This window comes from Mustela nigripes, chromosome 1 (assembly GCF_022355385.1).
Source record: "Mustela nigripes isolate SB6536 chromosome 1, MUSNIG.SB6536, whole genome shotgun sequence".
Lineage (NCBI taxonomy): Eukaryota > Metazoa > Chordata > Mammalia > Carnivora > Mustelidae > Mustela > Mustela nigripes.
The window spans coordinates 188,873,445-188,894,892 of record NC_081557.1 but is presented as its reverse complement, the minus strand read 5'-3'; positions in this window follow the sequence as shown (position 1 = coordinate 188,894,892).

Below are 21,448 nucleotides of genomic sequence, written 5' to 3'. Positions count from 1 at the left end.
CACAAAACAAACTGAGGGTTGCTGGGGGGAGGGGTTTTGGGAGAAGGGGGTGGGATTATGGACATTGGGGAGGGTATGTGCTTTGGTGAGTGCTGTGAAGTGTGTAAACCTGGTGATTCACAGACCTGTACCCCTGGGGATAAAAATATATGTTTATAAAAAATAAAAAATTATAAAAAAAATAAAAAATAAAATTAATAAACATTAATAATCAAACAAAAAGACCAGGCATGGGTAAAAATCAACATGAAATAAGTATTGGCAGATTATATGGTGAATGTTCACATAAAAATGCAGGATACAGTTTTGTACAAAATAAAATAACAGAAGACTGAAGTCATCCTAAGGGCAACATACTATAGGATTTTGATCTGGCCACTTCTAATTGCCCCTCATGCCTGATCTAACATTCCCTGACTCCTTTGGGAGCCATCTCCAGTTTGAATCCTTAATAGTGAATATTCCTTGTAACTTTACCATTGTTCTCTTCTTTTGTCCCTATGTAATATCTCTTTTGAAGAGCACATTTACTCCCACTTCTCCAATTGCCTTTCAGAGGACTCCCCAGAGGAATCTACCCAACACTGATTTCCCTCCAGCAGCCTAATTTTACCTGCTCACAGGGTATCTCTCCTTGGATTCTAAGCATTTTCTCAGTTAACCACCAGTGTAGCCATGAACTTGTCACGTAAGCTCTCTGTCCATCGATTTCCTCATCTCTGAAAAGAGAGGTCTGTGCATATAATTTCTAACATTCTTGCCATCTCTAAATTTCTATGAATTTATGGGGCTCCTGGATGGCTTAGTCAGTTAAGCATCTGACTTTGACTCAGGTCATGATCTTAGGGTTCTGGGATGGAGCCCCGCATCAGGCTCCATGCTCAGCGAGGAGTCTGCTTGTCCTTCTGCTCCACCCACACACTCATGTACTCTCTCTATCTCAAATAAAATGTTCTTTAAATTTTTTTTTTATATTTATGAGAGGCAGAGGTGAGAGAGAGAGAGAGCATAAGCAGGGATAGGGTGGGGAAGGAGAAGCAAGGTTTTGTTTGCTTATAATCAATCTGATGCCAAATATTGTCATTTCTTCTTTTGATATGTCCCTCAAATTTATCCCATTTTCCCCATTCTCCTGATTTACCTTAGTCCTGGATGTACATTGCCCTTATGATGATTTTATACCTGGATTACTTTAAATCTATTTTAACAGATTTTCCTGTTTCACTCCTTTTACATACCACTTCCAGATTATTCATGGAAATAGCTTAGAAAGATTAGTGTCAGACCAATTTAAGAAACCATGATTCTGTATTACCTCCTAAAGCAATTCCATACCCTTAACAACTTTAAGATCCTCTGAAGGGCATATGATCCTCTATCTGGCTTTCTCTTTCACCACTCTTTAGTACTTGTATGCACTGAAACTAGCATCATCAATGTCACACACATATGTACAATATTTTCTGCCTTTATACCTTTAGGCCAATTTTTCAAATCAAAATATTCTCTTCTCTCTCTTTTTAAACCAAAGATGCCCATTTTTCAAGGACCAACTAAAACTGCACCTATGTGCTTTCCATTTTCTATTGGCTTTCTCCAATACCTCAAATCTTTGGTGAACTCTCTCTCTCTTCTCATTCAAATACCATAGTAGTTAAAACTTGATTATGGACAATTGATTATTACTTTTTAATTTTTCAAATTACTGGAGTCTTCAATATACCAAGTGAATTACTATATTCCTAAAGGCAAGAACCATATCTCCAAGCTTTCTTACAGTCCCCTTAGTATTAATTCAGTAAATATTAATCTCTAGAACTAAAAATGTGTACATCCTTAAAAAAAAATCAGTTTTATGAGGATATGTTCAATTTAACCCTTACTGAGCATGTGTGAAATGCACTGTGATAGGCATCAGGGTCTTTCAAAGCTGAGTAAGATTCTTCTCCTCAAGAAGTGCAGAATCTATTGAACTTGGAGTCATTCATTCTTTTACTTTCAAATTTTTAGACCTAAACCCAGCTTAGATACTAGTTATATCCAAGTGCCTGTAACATCTCTAATTAGTGGTTTCAAAGGGACTCATTTCCAGTCAACTTGTTTATTGCTTGTTTTGATACCTGTCTCCCCAGTATAACTCTGTCAAATTTTGATTTATATAATTTAAAGCTATGTTATTAGCCCTACTTAAAAATTGTTATTTTGCAGTGGTGCCTGTCTGGCTCAGTTGGTGGAGCATGTGACTCTTGATCTTAGGGTTGCTGGTTTGAGCCCTACATTGGGTGTGGAGAGTATCTAAAAATAAAATCTATAAAAAAAATTGTTATATTGTCCTGAGAATTGTTCCTCTTATTATTTAATCCCCAATGATATTTCATTCCTTAAAGAATATTTTGTTTGATATTAATATAGAAACCAGATTTCTTTTGTTTAGAATTTGCCGATTTTATTTTTAATTCTTTTACTTCTAATTATGCTTTCAATTTTTAGGTATTCCTATTATAAAGATTGTAAAGATGATTTATTTTTTCCTCAGTCCAACTGCCTTTAACTGGAGCATTTAGTCCATTTATATGCCTGGTTTTTGGTTTTGTTTTGTTTTTAAAAATCCTTTCTGGGGTGCCTGGGTGGCTCAGTCAGTTAAGTGGCTGCCTTCAACTCAGGTCGTGATCCCGGGGTCCTGGGGTGGAGCCCCATGTTGGTCTCCCTGCTTAGTGGCAGTCTGCTTCTCCTTCTCCCTCTGTTCCCCTCCCTCTGATCCTCCCTCTGCTCATGCTCACACCCTCTCTCTCTCTGTGTCTCTCTCTCAAATAAATAAGTAAAATCTTAAGAGGCATCTGAGTGGCTCAGTGGGTTAAGACTCTGCCTTTGGCTCAGGTCTTGATCTCAGGGTCCCGAGATCGGCCCCTGCATCGGGCTCTCTGCTCAGTGGGGACCTATTTCCCCCTCTCTCTCTGCCTGCCTTTCTACCTACTTGTGATCTCTCTCTCTCTGTCAAATAAATGAATAAATTCTTAAATAAATAAATAAATAAATAAAATCTTAAAAAAAAATTATTTCCATCCCTCTTTTGGATCAATTATAGTTTTCTCCTATTTCCCCTCACTAATGCTTCCGGTGGTAACTATTCTCTTTGTGTTTATCCTTAAATTTAACATACAAAGTCATACACTTAAAGTCAATCAATTGCTCTACCAATTTTTAAAACACAAGAAACTTACACCCTTTTAACTTTGATCATCCCTTCTTTGTTATATGTAATTGTTGTCTGAATTTTAGTTCTCTCTATATTAACCGAAAATTAGATATTGTTATTCAATCATATATTTATTCAGTTACATATTTAGCAATTACTTAGCTCATTATTCTTTATTGCACTAAAATTGGGTAAAATTTCTCTTCCTGAAGTACGTCTTTCAGAAATTGTTACTGAGTTGAGTGTGTGTGTGTGTACATATATATATATATAAGAGGCATATATATATATACATATATATATACATATATATATACATATATATATATATGTACACACACACATAAATGTATATATACATAAATGTATGTTTATGTTGGGTGTTGGTATGTCCAGGGAGGTTATTTTTTTCTCATGCTTTTTAATGATTATCAGAGTAAGGATTTATAGGTTAACAGTTATTTTTTCTTACAATATCCCCACAATGTGTCTAAGTATCTATTTTCATTTGGGCCTCATTATGGCTTTCAGAATCTGAGAATTCATGTCTTTAAACTGTTCTGGAAAATTCTCAGCTATAATTTCCTTGAATATCCTGTCTCTCTGATTATCTGTATTCTCTTCTTCCAGTATTCCTGTCTTTTAATCTTCAAGTATCTTATACTTTTCTTATGGTTTAAATTAATTCTTTTAGGTCTTTATTTTTCATGCTCACTTTCCTAGTCTTAAACCTGTAGTTTTGTTATCTGAAGTTACTGGGATTTTAACTCTGCTTTTTGTTGTCTCTCTGTTCTTATTCATGGTGGAGTTTCCCTTACTTTACATGTACCTTACAGTTTTTGCTTGAGGTCCTCTTCAGCAAGGCTGTATCTGTATGAATTCTGCATGGATTATTTGACACTTCCAAGCAGTTTTTCATTTGCCTCTATGGGCCAAATCTGTGTTATCACTCACTGGGTCTTTTTATGTCGGTTTCTAGGCTGAAAGATTCCTAGACCATTCAGACAGTGTAAATTCAAACCCACACCTATGCAAAGCTTCTTTATTTTCCTCCATTCAAAGCCCAGGTCAAGAAAGGCAAATATCCTTATCACCTTCAAGTGCCCATAGTTGATTTTTTTTTCTTTTATGGAGGGTATAGCCCTTATTGATCCTGGCTTTATGCAAGGATCTCAGTTCTAACTACTTCACTGGCACTCAAGGCCAGTTGAGTTTCCTGCATTTGTGTGGGCTTTCATAGGTCATATTCAAGACCAGAAATCTCCCCTCAAGTTTGCTAAAAGATCAGTTCATGCCTAGTTTTTGGTATTTTTCTTCCCTTTTAATTTTTAGTGCTCAAGGATTTACTTTTCATGGTTGTAAGCTCAACTATGCATTTAACATTATTCTTCAGAAGGAATGCCACTATCTAATCTGATTTATGCTATAATCTGAAATTCAAGTCCACTGTTTTAGATCAGGCTCTTGCTTTTCCATCAGCCTCTGTGGACTTGACAGTTTACACCATTCTAAAAGCAACATTACCTAGGACTCAGACTTTGAATTCCTTTCCCTTGGGTCCTACATCTGCCCCAACTTCCAGGGATCCTGGTCAGATCCAGACTCTTACTCCTGCCAGTCTATAGGGGAATACTGGCCAACAATAGCTTCCTATCTCATTACCAAAACAATACTCTCTTAGCTTCAGGTCTATCCTTAACATTACCTCGAGAATGACTTCTTCTAAAACCCAGGTCTGATTACGTAATCCCCTGTAAAAACTCTCTGCTCAAAATGAAGCTTCCTCTATTAAAAAAAAAGAAGGGGGGGCTATATTATTAAAAAATGTCAATGTCATAAAAGTCAAAGAAGGACCGTAGAAATGTTCTAGATTAAAAGAGTAAAAGGACACCACAACTAAATGCAATACTTTATCTTAAGATGGATCCTTCACTGGAAGAGAGAAAACGCTATAAATGATGTCAGAACTTCAGTCGACAAAACTGGCATGTGAATTCCAGATTAGATAAACAGTGTTATATCAGGATTAAATTTAAAGTTGATAACCATCATTCTATGATTGTGAAGAGAGTATCCCTATTGTTAGGAAAAACACAGAAGTATTCTGGAGAAGAGGGCCATGATTACTCTTAAATGGTACAGAGAAAAATGTGTGTGTGCATATATGTGCACACACATAGATGTATGTATGCATCATAGACATACATATGTGTATGTGTGCATCACTTATACATATGTATGCATTATTAAAAGGAGAGTGAGAAATCAAATGAAAAGCAAGTGGGACAAAATACTAACAATAAGTGAATCTGGTTAAAGGATATATATTGCTGTTTGTTGTACTATTTATACTTGCAACTTTTCTGTAAATTTGAAATTATTTACAATTAAAAGTTTAAAATAAAACAAAATGAAAAGCCCTCTATTATTTCTCCACTGCCTGAGGATGTAATTAGATAATTGGCAACCTGGCTCTGACTCCTTTCTAACTAAAACTATTACCATTCCCCCTCCCCGCCCAATGCCCCAATTAGCAGGTTAGTGCTTCTCACTCCCCAAACACACCACAGCCTCCTGCCTTTGCTTATGCAGGTCCCTATGGCTGAAGTTTATTCTGTTCCTTTCCTTCTCAGAAAATCTTCACTTCCTTAACGTCCAGTTCCAAATTATCTCTCTCATAAAGTTCTCTGAAAACTCTTACAGAAAACTAGAGTGAAACAATGTACTTTGTTTAAAGTAAGAAACATGTAAAACAGTTGGCTCATTTCATTTTACAAAACTTTTTAAAGTTTGCTTTTTTTTTTTTTTAAGATTTTATTTATTTATTTGACAGAGCAGAGAGAGAGATCACAAGTAGGCAGAGGCAGGCAGAGATTAGGGGGAAGCAGTCTCCCTGCCGAGCAGAGAGCCCGATGCAGGGCTTGATCCCAGGACCCTGAGATCATGACCTGAGCCGAAGGCAGAGGCTTTAACACACTGAGCCACCCAGGCGCCCCTAAAGTTTACTTTTTTAATTAATCTCTGCATCCAACGTGGGGCTCGAACTCATTACCCCAAGATCAAGAGTCACATGGTCTTTCCCTGAGCCAGCCATGCACCCCATAAATATTTTAAACTTCATTAGTTGACTTATTTTTTAAATATTTTATTTATTTATTTGTTAGACAAGCAGGAAGAGTGCAGGCAGAAGGAGAAGCAGACTCCCCGCTGAGCAGGGAGCCTGATTTGTGACCTAATCCAGGGACATTGGGATTATGACCTGAGAGGAAGGCAGCTACCCAGGCATCCCTGATTTTAAATTTTTCTTCATGATTCAATGTATATTGTTTCAAAGTCTTTGCTCAATAGGAAACGTGTATTTGAAATTTTCTACTATGTTTCTACTATGTTACAATATGTTATGCTATATTATAACCTTTCGTACATCCTATAAAATAGCATGCTGTATCATAATTATTTCTTCACCAATCACAGTGTGGGGTGGGGACTATCTTATCTTCATACTCTCTCTAACATTTGGCAAGATGCCTAGTATGTAGTGGAATCTAAATAAATTGAATGTTTATTGTGTAAAATAACCTAATTACCAAATATAATTTTAACATGCACATACACTCATCTCCCAAGTTTAACATCACTATCATCCTAGTAAAAAAATAGCAAACACTTAGCAAAAATGTTTTCACTGAACCTACTCCTTCCCATGAGCAATCTAATAAATAGAATTCACATTTCTCCTGTTCTCACCATACAAAATGACATGTAATGGGTGGGTGACTAAGGGCTATTGGTCTACACATAGTGAAACCTTTTAACAGCAAATTTACATAGAACCAAATCTAGTTATGGTCAGAATTTGAAAATCCCACCAGACTCAAAGCAATTTGTAACAAAATTCATTTCAAGTCTATTTGTCTCTGGTTTCTTAGACTGTGTTTTACTTTTGTCTGTAAGTAAATTAGTCTATGAAGAAACATCAACATCTGTGTGGCTAGATTTGTCAGATGAATGCGTGTATTCATTTGTCTCTGTGTTTAGAAAATAAGTAATTTTATATTTTAAATTTATCAGGACAATTATATCAGTGGAAATTTAAATAATTTAAATTTAAATTTCCCCTTCTTCCTTTATAGGTTGGCTGGTCTAATAATTAAATTGACCCTAGACAGATTAGTGGAAGAAAAACAAACAAAATTATTTACGTACAGGAGCCCCATAAAGGTATAAAGATTCAAAAGTCAGCCAAGTAATTCAAAAGGCAGCCTATAGAACATCCAGCGCTGAAGAAAGGGGGAAGAGTCTGGGATACCAAGGGAAGGAGGGCCATTCAGAGAAAGACAGAAGAGATGTCTAGAAAACAAAGATTGCCCTGTTATGCAGATAAGTTTCTTGGGTAAAAAGTCCATCTATGGTAATAGCTCTCTCCCTGACATGGCCCCCTTTCCAATTTAAATTTAAGCTATTAACATGGAGGTAAAGAGATTTTGCTGAATCTGCTGGGTTTTGATTGCTTTCCGATCAGAATAATCCTCAAGGCCAAAGTGATGTATTTTGGGGTGACAAATTCTGCTTCCCTTCAGCACCACTCATGGGCTATATTTTCTAGAGAGTAGAGAAAAACAGTGCCTTCTAGGATTTAAATTAAAGTAAAAAAAAAAAAAAAAAATCATGGAGTGCCTGGGTGGCTCAGTTGTTAAGCGTCTGCCTTTGGCTCAGGTCATGAATCCAAGGTCCTGAGGCCGAGTCCTGCATCGGGCTCCCTGTTCAGCCAGAAGACTTCTTCTCTCTCTCTCACTGCCCCTGTTTGTGTTCCCTCTCTCGCTGTATCCTCTGCCAAATAAATAAAATCTTTAAAAAATAAAATAAATCAAAGTAAATTTACATTTTTACGGTTTGCAACCTACCGAAAATGACACATGCACAACTTCCCCAAAAACTAATTTAAATCTTAGCTAAGAGTATCCTAGCATACCAGTTGTTTCCTGGAATTTTTTTTTTTTTAGATTATTTATTTATTTGAGAGAGAGAGATTGAGAGAGAGAGAGGAGATCAAGGGTGGGGACAGTGGAAGGGGAGGGGTAGAGGAAGGGGAGGGGAGGAGGAGGGGCAGAGGAAGAGTGGGGAGCCCCACCTGGGGCTCAATCCCAGAAACTGAGATTATGACCTGAGCCCAAGGCAGATGCTCAACCAACTGAGCCACCCAGGTGCCCCTGTTCCCTGGAATTTTAACTAATATTTGAAGAGGTGGGAAGGGGTATTTTCCTTCTTTTTCTTAAAGAAACAGATAACTGTTAAGAATCTTTTTTTTTTCTTACAAAGCTGTAATATCTTGAGTATTATTGTGTTTTATTGCAACATGAAGTCTATAGATTGTAATATTAAGTGTCTCAGACCACAGTCATTACAAATAAAAATTCTTACTTTGTATTTCATTGAATCTCCCCTTCATATTACAATTTGTAGCATCTGATTTCTTTTCAGTATATCTACTCCTTTCATAAGTTAAAAACTAAAGATATTCTGCAAACAGAGCTTTTGAATTACAAAGCTGAATGATTATATATATATATATATATATATATATATATATATTTTAAGATTTATTTATTTATTTATTTGACAGAGATCACAAGTAGGCACAGAAGCAGGCAGAGAGAGAGGAGGAAGCAGGCTCCCTGCTGAGCAGAGAGCTGGATGCGGGGCTCCTCGATCCCAGAACCCTGGGATCATGACCTGAGCCCAAGGCAGAGGCCTTAATCCACTGAGCCACCCAGGCACCCCTCAATGACTATATTTGACATAAGATTCTCTGATCTGCAATTAGGGACTAGGAAGAACATACTGTTGACTCAGAATGGTTGAGAGGCTTGTATGTGATGACCCAGAATAAATCTAAACTCCTGGAGTTTTAATAATAAGCTACAGCACATTATTTTCTCTTTCCTTTCTTCACTTCACCTTTGCCCCACATATAACATGTAACTCAGAGAACTAGAGATGTCTTTCCTGGAAAAGAAGAGAATTAGATCAAACATAATTGCTATTGGCAAACACTGGAGGTCTTGGCTCCAGAGAGTAGAACCCGTGGGTCATAGGCATCACAACACCAACTCAGTATAAAGACTTTTCCAACATTAATAGCTACCTCATAACAGAATGGGCTGTTCTGGGAGAATCCAACTTCCCATCAGGGAAACAAGTATTCGAGGAACAGCAGGTGACCATTGGCAAATCTACTGTTAAGAGGATTCTAATACTGGACCAGACACTGCTATAGTTCTAATGTTGGGGACTTAATGCTTATGATATTGTTGTCATTCCATCCAGTTCCTGTTATTATCAAAGTCTTGCCAGACATTTTGTCAGTATAGGTTAAAGTCGCTGGAAATGGTCACTGCACCAGACCTAAGTATCAGTTTCCTGCTCTAGAAAGTGAGAGCATTGATGAAATGATTTCTAGAATTCTGTCTACTACTAGCCAGATTCTGAACCCATAAGGAGGGGCCACTATGTTTTTACTTCACTAACTCTTTTTGGTTAACATCTAAGAAATTTAATGAATGCATGACATTTTTTTAACAACACATAATCTTTGGGAATCTGTTTATTTTCACTGATTCAATTTTAGTTATTTTGATTGGTTTTGTCTGTGGGAAAAGATAATATCACATAATTAAAATAATAAATAACCTTCCCAATAATTTATGTTTGTTAATCTTGTGATAGGACCTCCAGCTATTTTTTGCTAGAACTAACTAAAAATAGCACATAACTTGCAGCTCATGCAAGTTTTCACAATTTAAAAATCAAAGATAATGCTGCAACCAGAGTTCTTAAATTTCAAAGCTCAATGATTATATTTGATATAAGATCCTCTGATCTATAATTAGGGACAAATGAGGACATGTTGTTGACTCAAAAAGGTTGAGAATCTTATATATGATAACCCAGAGTAAATCCTAAATCCTTGAGTTGTAATAGCCACAGCACTATATACAAAATATATATATATATGGTATATATCACTTGCAGATTCCTGTGACCAGCATACCCCAGGCTGTTTGAGTATAGAGACATGTCTTCTAGGATTTCCCATACCCTATTCTTTGGGATTGGATGATACCCATCCTCTGAGGTCTCTTAACACCTCATATAGGATCCTTTATCCCCTATTTGTGGGACTCTTAACTCCTCACCTGTGAAATTGCCCATACCCAGCAGGTATTAAAATGAAAGGCTCTGGGACCGAAGTACACTTGTAAAGGGGTTAAAGTGCAGCTTCTGACTCAAGAACATCCAGAGCAGAGGCATGTGCAGAAATTTCTGCAGAAACACCTCAACCTCAGGCCATGTGAGCCAAACCCATGGACCAGTGATCTCTCCTATGCTTGTCGACTTTTTTTTTTAATCAATTAATGCTCAAATATAATTCACCTTAGTCATCAATCCTTTAGCATGATTATTCTCCTACTATTCTTTGGATGAGTCCTCCATTCCTCCTCACTGGCTGAAACTTGCCATTATGCCCTCCATATGCTCCATATTCACCAAGCCCTCTTATATCATCCACTTCTCTAAAGAGTATTTTCACCTTCTTGCTCCAACTAAACCTGCAGACCCCACCTCTCCTGAGGACCTCTCATATTTGAGACCACAATTGTGGTTGTTTATTCTCACACACCAAGCAGAGGAGGAGTTGGTGTTTCATTGCCCCTATTGCCATTTCCAGACCCTTACCCTATTACACTCTTACAACCTTCTCCTCTGAGTCAGTGTCACACCCCCCAATAGTACCTCCTGTCCACCTCTTAGTAGCTTTCATCCATGGGCCTGCCATTTACTCTTTAGTCTCTTAGTAGTACTCCTCTCAATCCCAGTGATTTCAAGATTCAGAGTTGACCCATACGATAGTCTGGCTTCCAGGTCTCTATCTTCCCATCTCTATTGGCCTTAACTTCTCTTCATCTCAACTGCCCACTCTGGATCTTGTCATCATCTGCAATTGCTCCACTGTCAAAGTTACTGATTCAGGCATCCTGCTCTCTGACCATACCTGCCTCTCCTTCAGCTTGTCCTTCCTGCTAAGATTCTTCTGTACCTGACTTTGGATTTTAGTCCATTAACCTCTTTCACTTTCTACCAATCCATCAGTTCTCTTTGTCATGCCTTGTTTCCTTATCCAGGTAAAATCTCGTGGCCTATCATTTCAGTAACACCTTTGCCTGAATTTCCTAGCCCACAAACTCTGCATTTACCCTCTTTTCTCTCTCTCTCTCTCTCTCTCTCTCTCTATTTCTATACCAGAGCTGCCTTTTTGGAGAAAAGATTGGTGTCATTATGAATCCATGGTCACCAAACAGAGAGTTCCTCAACATTGCCTACCTAGCAAGCTTCCCGTTGTTCCTGGACTCCCTCTCTACAACCCTCTGAAACTCTTCTCTCTCAACATGTACTACCCATCTCCCACCTCCCACACAAATCTCTTTACTCTCAGGGAAGAGACCAAAGCTATCTTACTTACCTTTCCAGTTTCATTTTATACTGTTCTTTTTCTTTCCAGCCACAATGGCCTTTTTTAAATTTGTAAACTGTCTCTTTCACTAATACATTCTTTGCACATGGCCTTTTCCCACCCTAAATGGTTTTGCTTACCACTTTACTGGTTGATTCCTTTTCATCATTTAGACCAGTGTTGTCCTATAGAACTTTGTTCAGTGATGCAAAAATATTCTAGATACCTGCACTGTCCAATATAGTAGGCACTTGCCATGTGTGGCTATTGAGGATTTGAACGTGGCTAGTGTGACTAAAAAACTGAATTTTATATTTCATTCACTTTTAATTAATTTTAAATGAAATCATACACAGTTATCAATTACCAGTTCTGTTGGTATAGCTTTAGATTTTACTCAAGCCAAGCTTCCTAGGGCAGCCTTCTCTAAGTCCCCATCTGGGTTCAGGGTCTTCTCGATCATGGCCCTTCTCCTTTCCTGCAGTACCCATCTTAGTTTGTAACTACATAGTGGCTGTGTGATTATTTGATTGTGACTGTATTTCCTCACCATAGTATCCCCAGCATCTTGCATAGCTCCTGGCACATCATAAATACTTTTCAATATAAGAAAGAATGAATGAACATTGCTGTGGAAGAAGAGAGGGTGCAGATTAAAACTGCTGCCAATCATTTTGGTGCATAATCTTCATGGTCCAAAGAAAGATGTTTAAACTCCTGGAGTCGAGGTGCCACTAAAGAGGCAACTGGACAACCCATCTCCTGGGTCAGCTGGCCAACACTGGTGCCAGCGGTTGAGTGGAGAGATAATACTGACTCACCGGTTAAAGGCACACTCCTGGCCCTTAAACTGTAAGTATTATCTCATTATCAACATCCTATCAAGTTACCAAGTGCCAAACCAGTATCTTCTTCCAGTAGAGCTATGAACCTGATAATGTATTCTGATGTACGTTGGCTGCTACTGATTTGTTGTAATTTTAAAAATACCAGTGTAATTTATTTGAAAGTAAAGCACATTATTTCAACACCTGATTTACTCAGTTTAACATATGGCTTATATCTAAATGTGTTTTTAAAAGATTATGCACCCTCAAATGGATAGAATTATAATTTCCCTTATTTAAGGGTAACATAATTAAACATAGGCATGCAATTTTTGTGGAAACAGATATATTACCAGAACATCCTAAAATATTCTGGCTGCATCTTGTATTGCTATTTCCCACAGGAAAAAATAGGAAAAAAATTAACCTCAAGGAAGTCCTTCCATATCTAACACCAGAATTGTTCCAGTAACAAGTTTGAGAACTCCTTTCCCAGTCAAAAATTTTTGAGGACTCTCCATTTTATTGTAATTGAATTTTTAGTGTTCAGTTGAGTGAGAAAACATATAATGATAAGAGCTTCCATAAACCCAGTAATGTTCTAAAGTTAATAACTGCCACACTACTTCTTATCAAAAAATAAGAGCATAAACATATGCATATTATTTACTTATAATGTAAACAATGTGTATGATGGAAACACTCTTGCTATCCTAGTCTCATATCTCTACCATAGTCCACAGTCCTTAAGTGGGGAACCATTAGAAAGAATGTTAACCATATTTTGTTTTCATTATATATCTGGCTGTTCAATATCTCAGAAACTGACCCAATAGTTAAAGCAGAAAATGGAATCACTGAACAGAGACAGTCTTAGGCAAAATACAAAATATTTTTTTGCTTATAATATGTACTTTTCACAAGGGAATTGTAGAAATTGGAGATATTCCAAGAGTTTATCTGAGCTGGTTCTCACAATGCAATAGAATTGTATCTAAATCATACATAGCAGAAACCACTGGATGATGTAGGTGCATTCAGCAGTGAAACAATGCTATTTTATACTGGTTCTTAGCATATTCAGGAAAAAAAAAAAGTTTTCTTTCTCCAGTTATGACTATTGCCATTGAAAATTCTGAACTTCCAAGCTCCTTTGGTTTTAGCTCCACCATTTATACACGGGAGTTGAGGAGTACAAAAATCATTGTCTATTTCATAAGAGACCAGCTATCAGATCATTTCCTAGATAGCACCTTCCTTTTACGGATTTAAATCATACCTTAGCCACCAGGCATTGACTCATGATGTTTCTTCCACTCATTTTATGATACCACTTTATATCAATTTGATTTTTGCATGTAAATTTCCTCATTCTTAGAAGAACTTCATCCCTACCCTACCAGTTATGCTAAGCATAACATCAGTGATTCAAGAGAACAACATCCTGAAAATAGGCCCATTTCAGGAGCTTTTTTGGTTTTGTGAAATGGAACACTGTATTCACATTTCAAAAGAAACATACCTAGATGACAACCAAAAAACAAGCTTCCCTTGGACAATACTTACTAGGAGCCAGCTATTAAATGTTACTCCGTTTGTAGTTACTTTTCCTGTCTTCAAGCTCTAGTCCTAGAGCTTCTGGTTTTACAATGCATCTTAAATGAGTCATAGTCAAACAGCTGCTCCTTTAAGACCAGATTTATTTAGGTGGTGCTGACTCTGAATTTCTGAATCATAAGCTCACCTCCTTCTTGATCGTGTAAACTCATGACACTCTGGTCCCTACCTTCCAGTCCTTCCTGATATAAGCCTTCTATAAACAAATCCACTTTTGCCTACATCACAAAAAGAATGCACCTGAGTTTTAAAGACTTATATTTTATTGATGGACTTCTTTGCCTATTCATCCAACAAAATGCATGGTAGCAATGTGCATACTAGCAATTTGCCCAGATAGCAAAATGCATATTCATTTTAATTTCTATATAGCCAGGTTATGTGGCATGCCTCAGGGAGAGTTCTAAGCTATTCTTGGCTTATTTATATTGATTGGTAATTCAGAATCCTCTGTTAATTCAATGATGAATACTAGTCTGTTACATATCACAATTCATAAAAGCCTATTTCCCAGACTATTTTAGCATAATAGGTTCTCAATAAATACTTGCTGAATCAATGAATGAATCAATTTATAGTGTTGGATGGGAAAAACAAAGAATCAGATCTCTTTTCTGAAACCACAACATAAAATGTTGTAGGCCATGCTGCCTTCCCTGTATCTGTGGTACTCCTCTTTCCTAGCATCCCAGTGTGGAGTCAGCATGTCCCAGGAAAAGTGTTCAGTGCTTTGCATATGCTATACTGTGAAATATAAGTTGTCAATCTATTTGTCTGAAACAAAGTGAAATGTTCTTTAAGATACAAACTAAAATCAAAGACAACCTCTCAGTGTCCTCTTATGAGTGGTCCTACCACCACAACCATTTTGTCATCCCAGACTTTTCCACTCTTCTTTTGCCTCCTCTGACCAAAACCTGAGGCAACTCAGGAATTTTCTAGTCTTTCATATTTAAAAAAAAATTTGGGTTGCCTGGGTGACTCAGTCAATTAAGCATCTTCTTTAGGCTCAGGTCATGATCCCAGGGTCCTGGGATTGAGGTCCCACCCCCAGGCCCCAGCCCCCCTCAGCGAGGAACCTGTTTCTCCCTCTCCCTCTGCCCCTCCCTCCTACTCATGCTCTCTCTCTGTCTCTCAATTAAATAATCTTTAAAAGAAAAACTTTTAGCTTTAATAAAAACACAAGGAATATATGAAGTAATTCCTTCTTACTCTCTGAATAGCAATCTAAGCAAACCAAAGAAGGATTTCTAAAAAAAATATTGAAGCACACATAAGAATTTACATTATAGTCCAGAAGGTTATAATAGATTGAACACATTATCAGTGTTTTATAGTATGGGGAAAACTATAAACAAAATCTCAGGTGGTGAAAAGAAAAAATAACCCAGATTGCACAACTTGAATTGCTGACTTTTTTAATATAGCTGGTCAACACTTTTTACCTCTTTATATTTTTATTTATTTATGAGAGGAGGAAAGAGAGAAAGAGAGAGTGAGCATGTGAGCAAGGAGGAGGAGCAGAAGGAAAGGGAGAAGCAGGTTCCCGTTGAGCCAATGTGGGACTCTATCCCAGGACTCTGGGATCATGACCTGAGCCTAGGCACACGGTTAACTGACTGAGCCACACAGGTACCCCATTCATCTCATTTTAATTTATATATTATGATTTTCTTAAGCTACATTCTGTATTCAGTTGACATAAAGTAGCACATAGCTAGGAAATATTTTTTGCATTTTACATGTTAATATCTTTACCCTCACATAAAGTTTGCATCTTTGAAAATAATTTGAATAACTTGGTAACTTATGATTAATGTATCAGACTGATATGTCTGTGTATGTATATATTCATCTTATTATAATCCATATAAGGTTAAAACAAACATATGTACAAATCCCAGCCAATGATCCATTTCCAGGGAATGCTGGACAAACCAAATTCTGGGTTGGCCAAAGAACTTAATCCCTTAGAGTTTTTTGGCTACCTAAGGTGTAAATGAATGTAAAAGTTTCTATCTGGAATTTCAGGGGCAATCAAAACTCTGAATAATTCTTTTCCCCTTGGCTGTATCTTTATTGGTTGGCAATTAATGACTTGGCTTTTGACCAACATAAGAAAAAATACTTCTTTCTCTTGTGATGACAGATGTCATTTTTCAGCTCTCAGATGCCAATGGGAACTGACCCTGACAGTCAAAAGCATTACAGTTTTGTGCAGATAAAATCCTATTTAGTGGAGGAGCATTTTCCATTAGGAAATTCCTTCTAATAAAAAAATAACTAGGAGCAATTTATTGTTCTTTTTACCATGAAAACAGCCCTGTGACTGGCCCTCATTCCAGGCCTTACCACAGTGACATCTCTATTGTACTACCAACTCACCGAATTGGTGATGGGACCCATGGGATTGATCTGTAGTGGTGACTAAGCATGCCTCAAATGTTTCCAAGTCTCCAAGGCTACCCCCAGTTGTATGACAGTTTTAGTCAGCCTTGAGGGGAGGTCTGTCTGATCTCATCACCACCGGGCAAGAAAGGGTTTCATAATATCCATCTTCAGTATCTTTAAAAAGTATAAGCAAGGATTCATGAAATTTAGAAACTGGTTTCTAGGAAATTTAACCTCTCAAAATGTGGGCATTATCTAGTGATACAGTCATTCACCAGCTGCTGCTGAATAAATACAGTAATACATACAGAAGATGAAGGACAATTTTGAATAAGTAGCACGGTACTCAGGACTAACAATAAGATTATTAAAGTTACACATCAGGGTGCCTAGGTGGCTCAGTGGGTTAAGACTCTGTCTTTGACTCAGGTCATGATCTCAGGGTCCTGGGATCGAGTCCCACATCGGGCTCTCTGATGGGCAGGGAGCCTGCTTCCTCCTCTCTCTCTCTACCTGCCTCTCTGCCTACTTGTGATCTCTGTCAAATAAGTAAGTAAATTCTTAAAAAAAAAAAAAAAAAAAAAAGGTTACACATCAGCCTACACAAAGCAACAATTTTCTTCCAAAAATATTTGATAAGTGTTCCTATCCAGTGAGGTATTTATTTTCAAGTGAAACCTGATTAAGAAGACGGGCTGCTGTACATAGCTTCTACAGAAATCAACATACACTTCTTCCTTGCCTCTGACAGCCCAGCCCAGTGGGGAGTGCACAGGAGTACCTGAATTGCATTTTGTACTGTTTGTACTAACATGGCATCGAGCTTCAGAAGTATCCACAGGTCTAGAGAGAGGAGGTCAGGCAACATTCTCCCTGTGTGGCTTGGTCGGCCCTCATTGTCAGGACCTGCCCAAAGTTTCTCCAGAATCACCTATGACTCATACTTAGCATTCAATAGCAAGATGGAGTCGCCAACAATGAGGACTTGGCGGAGGGCCAGCCCATTGGTACTAAAGCCATGCCTGACACAACACAGTTCACTGGGCCAGACATTTATGGGAAATGGCTGACAGCTGCATAAACAAGGAGCTCCTTTTGGTAAGCTGCAGAGGAAGCAGGGTGGGCAGAAGACTGTCTTTAGGTATATGCTTCAAATGACTGTGTTGCCATGAGCTGCTAGAAAACAGCATTAGACAGAGACACCTTTGGAAATGGGGTGGATCTCCTTCAGCAAAGGCATTAGCAGAGAGAAAGAGGTAGAGTGTGTAGGCTCACAGAGCAAGCCAGAGGAAAGGCTCTATGTGGACCCATGAGGTGCAAGAGGCCGCTGGCCTGGTGCCTTCAGTTCCCTGCAGTTCCGCTTAAAGACGGTAGGAGCGCTGTGTATCCTACCCCCACCACCCAAACCACTCCACACTGAATTTTGAACCCTACTGAACAAGCAGAGCCTTGTGTTGGGCAGGAACCAAAAGACTCCAAAGAAGCTGAAAATGGAAGTCACTGGTAGAGCAATGCTGACAAAAACTGTGTAGTTAGGTGATCAGGGTGTGTGTGTGTGTGTGTGTGTGTGTGTGTGTCCCGCCCCTGCATGCCTCAAAGTGAGTCATTTGTTCAGCTTCCTTGAGGTTTTAAGGCAGTTTGGGTGTTTGAGACATATTTAGCATAGATAAGTTTAATGTAGCATCAGTAAGAATTATCAACTCTTTCCTTTGTGTGGCTTTTCAGAACAACAAAATGAGCTGGATACCGGCAAATAGCAGTCAGCTGAGGTAAGCAGCCATTCTAGGCGCAAATGCCCTTGTGCCAGGAAAACAAGAACGAGCATGAGTGAGAAGCAGGAAAATGAAATCCCACGAACACAGTTCTTGATTTATAGCTGTGAGACAATGCTTCCTTTTCTTGGACCCCAGGATCTGCAAACTGACTCACAGGATGGTGGGTGTGCAGTGGCCCCCCAGAGAAGGCAGTGAGAGGAGTAGAATTACACCCCACTTTGCCTGCCTCTTTGTGCCCCTGGGTCACTGCCAGGCCAATCCTAATCCCACAATATGTGGGAAGCCAAAGTGTTCAGACTGAATGGTAGGGTGTTAGACCTAAAGAGATTACTAGTAAAAAATTTCCGGAAGAAAAAAAATTATTTTTTAAGCAGGAGTGAAAAAGGAGGTTTCTTTGTTGCTAGTTGGAAAGCTTTGCAACTATTGATTTATTAAGAAAAATCAGGACAGTTGGCACACAGCTTTGAGTTCATGGATTCATCTCTATCCCTTTCCAGGAAGGCCTATCGCTCTAAATTGGAGGCCCCAGGGTCTGTTCTTTAACAGAAGCTTTTGTGTTTGGGGGTCTTGTCTGAGCTGGACCCACACAGGATGAAAATGGTGAAAAACATTGAAAGGGGTGAAAAAGGTTGGCTCAGCTTCAATTGTCAGATTATGGTTCAAGATCATTTTCTTAGAGATAGTCAGTCTGCAGAAAGCCTTTGAGTAAAGGCAAATGAAAGGCTTGGGTCTAAAAACAGGCTTTTAAAAGTAGAAATAGAAACAGGTACTAGATAGTTGAGGGAAAAAAAAAAAAACACGGACTAGCCAGAAGAGAAAGAGTAGGGAGAGAAGTAGACTCTGGGGGAGAAACTCTCTAAAGAAAACTAGGAGAGAACAGGATTTTGGCCTTTTGGCTTTATTTTCAGTTAGTACCTCACACAGTTCATTTAGTTCAAGGTGAGACAGGGCTCCCATGTTTTTTGGTCTGTTCCGCAAGTATGGGGAAGGGAGTGAACTATACCTAGTCTTTTCTCACCTCAATATCAGATGTATGTGAGATGGGGGCAGAGGTGGGAGGATTGATAAAGGGGCTGTGTAATCACTGGGAACTCCAGCTAATGGAACAGACTGGCCATGAGGGACTATATAGTTGAGTTCAATAATCCTTACTGACTGTGCCAGACCCTGAACTAGGCACTGGGATGCTCATATGAATAAGACATGCTTCCTGCAGCTGAGGATTTTACCATCAAAGGAGGACACAGATGAAAAAACTGAAAATTATGATTCCATACGTATTGGGATACGGGTGAGCACCAGGGGCACAGGGCCAAAGAAAAGGGGAATCTCTCCCAAATGAGAAAGTCCTGACCTCAGTCCCCACAGAACAGAACACACAGCTCACAAGAATCCTGTACAGCTTGGGACTTGAGCTGGTTCCAAGGGTATCACCACCTCCAGCTGTCTCATATCTTCTCTTTCTCTTTTCTCACTGGCTCCTACTTTAGTTCTCTCCAGTACTATACACATTCCATTCCAACTCAGCTATGCCCTCAAGCTGCTGGCTGAGCTTTTTCTTTTATTGCCAAAGCATAGTCTACATTTTCCTACATTTCCTTCCTATCCTTTCATTTTATCCTACCCTTGATGGCAAGTTCTCACTCACACCATTCTATAGCAGCTTCCTTCTTAAACAAGAATCACTACGGAAGCTTGGGTGGCTTAGAAGGTTAAGTGTCTGCCTTCGGCTCAGAGCATGATCCTAGGGTCCTGGGATCAAGTCCCACTTTGGGCTTTCTGCTTAGCAGGGAGCCTGCTTCTTCCTCTCTCTCTCTCTCTCTCTCTCTCTTTCTCTGACAAATAAATAAATAAAAATCTTTTTAAAAAAATCATCAGTCACATCCTTATTGCTAAATCCAGTGGCCCTCTTTGATCTTGCACAGAGCTAAGTCTGGTAACTACCACCTACCTATTAAAATTCTTCTCTCCTTCAACCTCCCAGACCTCTCTGCCCTTTTTCTTCCCATATTTCTCCTTCCTTGTTTGCTTCATTGGCACCATCGGCTTCATTCCTGGACTGTGATTATCTTCCAAGAACCAGACAATTTAGGGTCACCGAGGAGTCTCATGTACAAAGCCTGATAATGAATCTGATAATGGGTTCCCTCTTGCATCCCCTAAGTGGTGGTGCTCCCCAATAAACAGCTACTGGGAGCTCACCTGTGTCCAGTGTTGCAACTCTTCTCCATGCTGATGACACCCATATCTTTAACTCTAGCTATGATCCTTACTTTATTTCTAGTCCAAAATTTCCAGTTGTATATGAGTCAGGTCCACATCCAAGGTCATCTGTGTCTCTGAGTTCCTAGCACAATGCACTGCATACGCTGACTCCGGTTCCTGGTACATTGTTGTCTTCCAAGAAGCAGGCAATTTAGGGTCAACAGAGGAGTCTCCTGTACAAAGCCTGATAATGGATTCTTGTATCATCCACCTTGAGAGTGGTATTTCTGTCTCAGGTCCCTTCATTCTCTTCTCAGGGCCTCATTTGCCCTTGTGGCAAGTAGTTACTCATGGTAACATTGATCTATCTGGTAGTTGACTGGCATTAGAACTGGCATACAAAGTGATTTATACTTCAGCTTCAACATGGGAAAAGTTGCAAAAACAGAAACAGATACCTGAAAGCTTCATTTTCTTGTGATCTTTAATCCCAAAACAACAGTTACAATGATAATAGCACTTGCTATATGCCAGGCACTGTGTTGTGCTAAGTACTACATATTTTCTTTCTGAATCTTCTCAGAAACCTTGAAGGCAGAAACCATTTTATAGGGGAGGAAAAGGAATCTCAGCGAAGTTGAAGTAACTGGCTCAAGGCAAGTGACTGCAGGACGTGAAAGTGAACAACCACTTCACTCTACTTCACTCCAGTCCCTCGTGTCTACCGGATTCAGTTGGAGAGGGTGGAGTTGGTTCACACCTGGAACAACTGAGTGCCTGCTACATGCTAAGCATTGTGGGATATAAAGATTTTAAAAGATCAAGCCCATGATCTCAAGAAGCTTACAGTCTGGAGGAAAAGCAACAAGATGGGACTGATGGGTTCTTTCCAAACTTCCTTTTGTGGTTGAGTTCTAGCTTTAGA